The sequence below is a fragment of the Manis javanica genome, chromosome 3 (genome assembly GCF_040802235.1).
Source record: "Manis javanica isolate MJ-LG chromosome 3, MJ_LKY, whole genome shotgun sequence".
Taxonomy (NCBI): Eukaryota; Metazoa; Chordata; class Mammalia; order Pholidota; family Manidae; genus Manis; species Manis javanica.
Window position 1 is genome coordinate 170,241,110 of NC_133158.1, and position 10,558 is coordinate 170,251,667.

Below are 10,558 nucleotides of genomic sequence, written 5' to 3' on the forward strand. Positions count from 1 at the left end.
TTAATAACCTCCTCATCCTAAATCCTGCACGAGTCATCCTACTCTTTTCTAGCACTACACATGTAGGAGAGTACTCAGTGCAGCTTGCTTTTGTTGCTTTGTATATGACTGACTTTCTTCCTATGAAGCTTGTCCATTTTCATTCTTTAGCCTAGATATTTAAGGATTTTTAATAGAAAAAGTAACTCGATATATGATAACAGCAGTAGTCTACAAATGAGCATTATGTATGTGCCAATTACATTCCAAACATAATGCAACCATCATCCAATCCAATTTTCTTAAGACATATATGAATCAAGCCCTGTTTTTCCATTTAGTTTGGTTGTTTTTAGTAAAGCAGCAGCACCCCCTCCAGTGAGGCTGGGTTCTAGCCTTGCAGGGCAGAATCCCATTTCCATGTTTTTTTCTTTCTTGGTGCTCCCTGCTACCCTTAGAGGCCGAGGTTGCTGCCTATCTCTGCTGTTTCTGTATTTCTTACAGTTTCTTTACTCCTTTGAGCCTACTGTTACTCCCATTTCCTGTTATAGTTAATGATTCTTTATTTTAAACTTTCCCTGTTGAAACTACTGTCTGCTTCTTGTCTCCTGATTGAAATCTTACTGAAAAAAAACATTAAGTGCAATAAAATATACTTGTATGACTTTTTTTGTGGTTGACTGTACTGTATATGTATTTGTAATTATCTCTGAACCTCCCAGACTTATAACTTCCAAGTTTTAATAATCTCATTGATATGTTGAGAATAACAACACCTAACTCAAAGGTTAACTAGATAACACATGTTTGGGACAATGCTGTACATGGTATAAAGCAATACACAATAAAATACAATAGGAATATTTGTTTTTATTAAATGGTAAACTTTGTGAAGGCAGGTCCAGTTCTCTCCTGCCATTCCTGAAGCTCAGTGCCTTTCACGGGATTTGGTGCACTGTGGGTGCCTGACAAATACTGATTTGGTGAACAGGTGCATAAACATATCTGTAATACTCCATTTCATGTTTGTTGAGTGCATTTGAATTGAATTTCAAAACTGTCACATAAATAAATGTAGTGTTTTCAAAGGCAAAATATATGATAAAAAATACCCTTTGTATCCTTCAACTCCATCCCACAATCTTCTAGAATCTTGTCTCAAACATACTTGTAGTTATAAATGAGGATAGAAAATATGGAGAAAATTATGTAGTACCAGAGACTAAAACTTTGGTGTATTGTTTGATTAGCCATTTACAGGTGCATTTTATAAGAATATTTACTCTTTGTAACCAAAACCAAGTATAATTGAGTACAATTCTTCTTTTGTTATCTTCAGGTACAAATTATAGGTTCTGATGGCAAACTGTTTATGTTACAGCATAACCTGAATGCTTGTCTTAAAGCATTTATTAAGTGGATAGATAACTTGACAAGTGATGCCCTTTATTTTCAGGAAGAAGAGAAAGAGCTTTCATAGATGTTTTTTTCAGTCTTAATAGCTTCTCTCCTACAGTATTTTCAATGAAAGTCTAGACAGCTCTCAAGCTGAAATACATCAGCCTGGCCAAGATTAAATGCACAATTTTTTCTGCTTGCATCAGTACATGGGCTTGGTACACATATACTGTTTGTACTTCCTATTGCAACATTTTTCATAATGACCTCCAGCTTCCTTGTGAAGGAATTTTCTTGTTTGTTCCAAGAGCATGGGATTAATAACATTTCACAAGTTGCTTTTATTGTAATGGGAAAGAAAGGGAAGGATTCTGGATTCCCAACAGTTTCTAAAAGTAATGAAAAATCACTTATTTTAGTGGGCTTCTGTGTGCATGTGTGTGCTTGGTGTTTCTTAGGAAAAAAATGGACACAAAGGATTGCTTCTGAGGTATTACACACACACACACACACACATATAGTATGAAATATGTGTAAGCTTCTTCCCTTTGCTTCACATAAATGAAGAATATCTATATACAGTAGATACTGGCTTTGTGATATAGGAATATCCCAGTGACTGTACTAGGATCAAATGCTATTCCAAGCATGAACAATGAGAAAGTCAAAAGCACACATATTTATTTTATGAAATACAGAATAAATAGAAAAATGAATGAATGAATGAATGTTACAAGGATTTGAGGGATAGATTTAGTCATACACAAGTAGGAATATTTGGCTCTGTGTGAGTCCACCACTTTTCTCAAGAATGTCATTTGAGTGTCATAGACTGCTTTGTGCATCTATGGAGAATGTTTCTTTCAGTGCATTCTGTTGTACAGTATGAAACAGTGAACGCAGTAAACATGTCTAAACCATATTTGTTTTGTTTACACTGGGAATTAGGAAATGTGTTAGCAGGGTTTAGTATGGGTGTTTTCAGACTGTGAATTGAAAAAAAAATAAGCAAGAAGAAAATATAAATTAAGAAAAGACGTAGTGGGGCTTGGGAGAGGTAAGTCAAGAACCATTAGTGACATCTTTGAAGTTTTAGCTGAGAAGTCTCTGTTTTCTTACTCATTTTTACTGAATAACCAGACCCATTCGTGTTTTGCTTCAATTGTCATTTTAGGTTGACAGGTCACTTTTCTTATTCTTCAAGTTTCAGTTACAAAAATATTCTATTGACAGGTCATACAAATATGGATATGGCAGACTGGCACAAAGACTTTTTTAGAACTTAATTTAAGTTTATGCCTCAGAAGTGCAATCCATGACTGATCCCCTTAACAAAAACTGGGAAATTATGTATTCACGCAAATAACATTCCTTGAATGTCTGCAAGGCACTGGATATGCAATTTCACTTGCCTTGCACTTACTGAACTTACAGTTGTTTATTAATTCAAAGGACCTGGAAACATCTTAGAGAGATGCTTTAAAATAGTTCACCCTAATTATAAATATATCTCATAGAAGTTTTATAGAATGCATTTTCCCTGACAAAACCTGTGTTTTAAATTTCTATTAAAACTAGTGCCATTTTGAGTGTTATTCAGTATACAGTTATTTTTATGTAATATTCCAGGTAATACCTACAACATGCCAAAGAGATAGTTATTATTAATTTCTCTATTTTTAAAAGTCAGAAACTAAAGCTTAATGTAGGTGAGTCACTTTCTCAAGGTAGCACAACTTGTAAGTTCCAAATATAAGATTTAACCTGGGCTTGCTTATCATCAAAGTGCATGTGCGCTTGATCACAGGAGTCTGTATATGAACGAGAATACTTTCAGATGTTCACAAACTACAACTACATTCAATGACTCGTAGTATGTCAACATTCATTTATTCATTTGAAAGTATTTTGAACATATCCTCCATACAGAGCACATACTGCTATGAAATTGTCAATAATACAAACGGACTATTACGCAGTATAGAACATGGCAGAATCCTCGCATAGATTATTTAGAGGTTGCCCTTGCAGTTGGGGGAGGGATTGCATTTGAGTGAGTATCTGAAGAAGACATTCTAGAATCATTTTATCTGTTATTCTGGTGTCAGTGGCTCAGAACACCAACTTCCCTTTAAGCCATTCTAAGCATTTTCTATTTTGTAGTCTTGTATTTCTCAAAGTGATTACATAGGGGGCCATCAAAGTGGTGAGCAATTCTCCACAAGCCTATTTTCTCTTCCTGTAATAACTACTCACATAACTAGAGCTGTGTTTCTATTACACTGTTTCTCTGGTCCTGATGAACTATGATTTGTCTTGTCTTCTTGTTCTTCAAGCCCAGGTTATGTTGGGCATAGAAGACATATCAAATCTACTGCTGTGGGGAAGAAAACTATTTTATATATATAAATGAAGACTGTAAAAAACATAAGCAATAATACTCAGCTGGTCTAAAAAACTAAGCTTGAGTTGAATGAAACAAAATTATGTGGTTGGAACATTCCTCACAAGAAAGAACTGTCAGCCACAGTTGTTCAGGCGTTGCTATAAGCTGATTTACAAAAATGACAGGAAAAGATCTTTACAATCATTTGACAGCCTACGAACACAAACATTTCAGGAAATACCTTGCCAGATTCCAGAGTTAATTCTTTTGAAATCCTGTTAGATATTTCATTTTAAAGATTATACTGAATGGTTCCTTTGTCCCTGAAATCCCAGAGCAATCCTTACTTTTCTTCCTTCATTCCCACAATTTGTAATTATTTATGTATGTGTTTATGTACTTATTGTCTGTCTTCCCTACCAGAGTGAAAGTCACATGTGGACAGAAACCATATTTTTATTCACTGGTTTACCTGGTACTTGGTACCCAGTAGGTAATCTGTGAATTTGTTGCTAGAATACATGCATAGTGATCTCTCTGGCTGTTAGTATTTATCTCAATATATTTCTATCCATGTTCAATCTTTTCCACTAAACTATGAGCTTCTTGAAAGCAACATTATAGTCTCATCTCATATCTGTGTTTTGCACCTGGTCTGTACGAGCTACTCAGTCATTTAGTGTTCAATGGATTAATTCGACTCAGATCTTGCACATTGTTCTCCTCACACAAATAATTCCAACATACACATTTTTGAAACTATAATGGAGAGAAAGTGAGGATCATAAGATCCACTTGAGAATACTTTTCCTCATTTCTCCCTGTATAAAGAGACTTTTTTGCTAATGTGAATTTTTCAGTACTTTTTGTTTGCGTTCTTCTGCCTTATATTGTTAATTATTTCCATGCTGACTGCCCCATACCCAAAACTTAAAGCTTCAACCCCATTCCAGCCCAACTCCAGGCTTTCTCCAAACAGATATTGGTACAGATGAGCTGCTAAAATTCAATGGTATTTCCCTTAGCAAACAAAAATTCAAGATGATAGAGTTAACCAGAGTCAATTAGAATGTAAAGAAATCTCTTGGGAATTTTATTAAAATGAACTGATATTCAGAGAGTCTAAATCAAAGGTATTAAGTCACATTTTCCTTTAAACTGCAGATTGTACTGAGAAATGTCCACTGGCAGCATGACTTGAGAAACTCTGGGCCAGATCATGAGACTTGAGAGTTCAGACAGGATGGTTTTTGCATCCTGGTATTGTCAGTGTCTCCATTTGATACGTAATTGCTTATATCCTCCCTTAAAAGGTAGATGCCTGTGCCTCCTAGAGAATCTGTTTTCTAATGATCTGTCTTCTTTTGTTAACCTTTTTCTGCCCCCAAATTAATTTTCTATTATTTTTTAGCCTATGCTATGTCCTGGCCTCAATAAGAAACCAGCTTGGTGGTTTGCATTTAATGAGAGCCCTCCTTATGCCATCAACACCTTTCACTATCACTTAAGATATCTGAGTTATTTATTAAAAGCCAGTTAAAATGCAAACAACCTAGGCTTAGTACCAGTCACTGGGACCCAACCCCAGTGATAAATGAACAAACACTGAACCCACTCCTTTGCACATCTGTGAAAGAATCTAGACTTTGTTCTTCAGACCATGCAATGTCATCAATTGCTGGGTCCAAAAACAGATTTTATTTTAAGTTGTATGATTTTATATTAACCTCACCTATAACACTTAATTCACTTCTATTTTTCAGGAAGAGTCGTAAGGTCCATGTCATTTAAGTCTTTCTCCGGAGTTGTATTAATTTTACTCTGAACCAGGTTCCTTCGGCCTTTCATATTTGTATATGGCGCCCTCTAGTGTCCAGAAGCTCTATTCTGGAGCTGCTCAGCCCCTGAAGCAATGTCGGGGGTCGCAGGGGAGCGGTACTGGTGCTTGGATGGACGAAAGAGCTATTCCCCGCTTCCCCGGTCTCCAGCGCCGGAACCAGTGGGCGGAGCGCACAGATAGAAGCTTTCGTCTTGGAGCAGCAGGATATGGATCCCTGCTTTCCACAAGCGGCCAGAATCCCAGTCTCCCCAGGAACTCCGCCTGACCCAGCTTTCCAACCCCGTAATCAGAGAGTATGATGAAAGCACCACGAAATGTAGGTTTGTGCTCCCAGCGCAGGACTCCGGAGCCAGGTATTCAGCAGTCCCAGGCCTTCCATTCCCTTCCTGCTCTGTTTCTCTTCCTCCCGCCAGTGAGCTGGGGTGGGGGAGGGCTCGGGTCCCGTGGAGCCCCAGCTGCTCTCTTCTCCCGGTGTGTGCAGTCTGGCGCCGCCGTCTTTCCTGTTGCTCTCTCAGGATTAGACACGCCAACTATATTTTCTAATTATCCAGTTTTAGGAGGAAGCCTCTGTCTCTCCTCTCACGCCGCCCTCTTTAATCTACTCTCATTCTATTTTTTAGACTTGCAAATTTCTAAAAAACTTCCACCAGATTGAAGCAGTGGTCTCAAAACATGTAGAATAAAACAAATGGCCAGTTTCACTGCCCAAATGACAATTTTAATGTGATAGTTCTGTTTATATTGCTCTTGTGAAAGTTAAACAATGTTTTAAAGCTTTTTACAGTTCTTTAGTACATAGGTATTTGTGCTATGAAAATTTTAATATCCTTACTTCATGAAAAAGTCGTACTCAGGGAATTTCTATTTTTAAAATTATATTAGTAATACACGAACACTGTTTTCTTGCTGTGAAATATTAAAACAGCACAACAAACTGACAACATATCTTAGAAAATTATGTCAGTACCAACTGAACTATCTAATACTTATCTATGTATGTAACATTCTGCAGTATGGGTGAACCATAATTTATTCAATCATTCCCCTATTGATAGGCATAGAAATTGTATCCAGTTTCTCTTTCATGAAGTGAATATTCAATAAATATTCTCCATCATGGATGATTGTACACAAATACAGTAGTTCTTTTGGATAGATAGAAATGTATGTGGAAATTTTTGGGTGGCATTCTGGATTTTAATTAGCATCGTTAAATTGTCGCTCCAACACATCATACCATTTCTGTACTAATACCACCACCAACATGTGAGAGGGTCTATTCCTTTATACATTTTACAAACTGTTACACAACTTAGTTTTTCATTCTTATGGAGTATTCACCTTAATTAGTATGTTATTATCCCAATTATTATTCACATTTTCATAAGATCATTATCCATTTGTAGTTTCAGTTTGATTTTTTTATTTTGTCCAGTTTAAAATCTGGTAGTTTCTTCTTTGGCAAATGCTTCCTATATATCTTGGGCATTAATGTTTTGTTGGTTATATGTGTTGTGATATTTTCTTTCTTTTTTTCTAGTGTTTTTAATAAGTCAATATATTGTTCGTAGAACAGAAGTTTAAATATTTCTATGATATTGGATCTTTTATAGTTTCTCTTTCAGGTTTCTGTTTTTGGTGTTCCTTACAAATCCCTGCCCTGCTCTGAAAGCATAAATATATCCTTGAATAATTTTCCTAATATTTGTTAGAGTTTTGAGTTTTATGTTTACTATGTGAACTATCTGGAAGAACTTTTGTGTATAATGAAAGACAGAATCTCTTCCTTTTTAATGACAGACAAGTGTCCACATACTAGTTTACTGCCTACTCCAAACATTTCCAACTAAACTGGATGGTGGATATTTTAAAACCTAAATTCAATAGTATACAGAGTTCCCTTTCTAGAAGCTCTAATTCATTCCTGATGGCTATGTATAGGTATAGTTCTGTTTTATTATACTTCCTGACTCTTACATAGCCTTATTTCTTGTCTATATTGTGATTTTTTATTGTGAGCTCATGTTTATTGAAACTTTATCTCTGGGACTTTATTGAGGCCCAGTTGAAGGTATATTCCTCCAGAGAGATTTATATTTTGCTTCTACAAGCTGCAACTGGATCCACTATATATTAGTATTAAAATTCCTTAATAGTTTTTGCCCATAATACAACTAAAAGTTATGGGCTCCATGTTCTGACACTATCTTCCCATAGGACATTAGGGATAGGGAGTGAAGATATTAAAGCACTGACTCAGAAGTATTGTGACTTATGACGTAAAATAGGTTTGGAGGTGATGCATTAAATTCTTCCCTGATTGTTTATGAAAAACAACAATCCTACCAAACCACTGGAGAGTGGCTACATATCCCTTAATAAATCTGGAACTATGTAGAATATTAAGTGCTGAAACGTTAGACCCAATAAACTACTAAACAAAATGAGTTTTTCCTCTTATGTCTGGCAAAAACTGAATTTTTAAAAATAAGTGGTCTTCAAAAAATTGAACTGGCTTTTAGCCTTAGGCAATACCAAGTTATCTGGTATTTTTCAAGAAGTCCTGAGACCGGGACCCTATGTCCTCTTCTGAAATCTCATATACTATTTCATCAGTTTGGAAGTTGAAAATAAAGGACTGTGACATGCAGAATTTGTTCACAGAACATTATTTTAGCCCATCCCCATATTTATAGATGTGAAAAAAAAGCTAAGTATAGAAACATGTAGCTGCTTGCAAATGCAACATCACAAAGATAAAAGTTCATGTGCTATTATTATTTGTTTCACATTTATTATTAGTAAGTTGTTATTCTTATAATTCATCATGGACACCAGATATTCTAAAAGGGCATGTAAAGCTGTATAAACTGGAAATAAAAAATTATGTTTAAGGATTAAATATTTATAATTAATTTTTATTTCAAATCAGTAAGATATTTTGAATATTTAATGTCCATAACAAACTGTGTGGAGATAATACATATTTTAAATAAAAGTATTTGGCTCAAAACCTGAAAATATAAATGCCTAACAAACTTCATACACCTTGAAAACTGGATTTTTTAAATGTGCTAATTAGTTAATACACTTGGTAGCTTCTTTTCCTCTCACCATATCTGAGCATATATAGTGCTTAAGATTGTCTCTAGAACGTTAGTTTTCTATCATGGTAAATTAGCCAAATACTCCACTCTTTCAATTTTGTAAACATTGTTGAAATACATCAGTAAACATTTTAATCAACTCTGAAGCACAGAAATCAAATCTTTCCTTTTCAGTCAAATCATCCTGCTTAACCTGGCAGCTGAGCCTAATTAACTTGAATTGTTTCACCCCCAACTCAGAATTTAGAACCTTCTCTGCTCCCAGTTTATGGGGATATAAGGACACTTATTGAAAGGAACCGCCACGCATCAAGTCTGTGGAGGCCTCCTCCCTCCACCCCCAATACCTTACTTCCAGGGCGCCATCATGATCTTGCTGGACCCCCCCAGAGTCGTCACCCTTGCTCTCAGGCCTCCCTCTCACACGTGCCTTCTTTCTTCTCCTGCTCACCTCCCAGTCACGCTTTAAAATTAGCCAAGAAAAAACCGATCTGCCCTTCTGGGCCCAGGAGCAGCAGGTGCGTCCCGGGCGTCCCGCTGCCGCAGCCCCAGCCACCTTCCAGCGCTGACACCCGGTCACGAACCGCCCCTTGTCCTAACCGGAAGCTGCTCGGGACCCGGGCCCGGACCCTCTCGCACCCCGGTCCTCGGCACCGCGCCCGCTGCGGGCCCGTGGGCGGCGCTCGGGAATGTTTGCTGGAGTCTACGGATGTTGCTGCGGTTCCCCTCTGAGTTTGTCTCCGACTCCAGAAAAGTCCCTTAATTACTGGATTCTAGCTACTTCTCAGCAGCTTCCTAGAACTCTTCATTATTGTTTTCTCTTTTCTTCCTCCTCCCCTGTTTCTGTGTCTGTTTCCCGTCCTCCCCTCCTCTCCTCCCCTTCCTTTCTTTTCCCTTCTTCCCTTTCATTCTAAATCACTGCCTCAAAGGACAGAGTTCACTTAGTCATCGCCGATCCCTGGTGACCGGTTTTCTTATCCTTAAACCCAGCTAGGATCGCACCTGTCGTCCGGCTTGTCCAGCGAGGACCTACCGCGTTCATGAACCTCTAACGCCGCCTCTGGACAACTGACGGTCGTAGGAGCCGTGCCAACCGGGGTAAACACAGCATCGGTTTATGACGGAGGGTTGCTGGGTTTCACCTGCGTTCTAACATTCTAAGTCCAAGCCTATCAGGTAATGCCATTCTCACGTCAATGATACTGTAATATCTTTACATAATGTTAAGTGTATTCATTGTGAGCTTTTAGTGATGTATACAATTTTTGAATTTCTATGTTGTACACCTGAAGCCAATCTTATGTTGTATATCAACTATTCTTCAATAAAAATATGAATTCAAATGAGCCAAGTCTTCCTAGAATCCCTGGAATGACTAACCATGAGAGTACATCCCAAAGAAATGTGAATGGAATGCCCCACTAGGCACACAAAGAACTGTGATTTATCTGATCCCAGTACATCGGTGAAGAAAGTGGAGCAAACCAAGTAAGGGGTGGTGGAAGCGATTAAACCCGGCCTGGGAATGGACAGTCAGGCATAGAAAGGGTTCTGGGGAGTCTGAGTGCCTTTCTATGGTGCTGCCCAGATCCTGCAGTTGAGGACAAAAGGCGGGAACTCATCCAACAGCCATTGCTATTCCTAAACCCTGAGATGGAATTAACAATTTACATCGATTTTACTAACTTCCAAATATGCAGACTAGGTTGCTACATTTGACTGTTTGTGAAGAGCTATAAATAAATACTGCCTTTAAGTATGAAACTTGAGACTCTTTAAGACATTTAACTAGTATGTGAGGCTATCAGTCACTCATATAATGACATAAACTCTGATATCTTTCAGTCA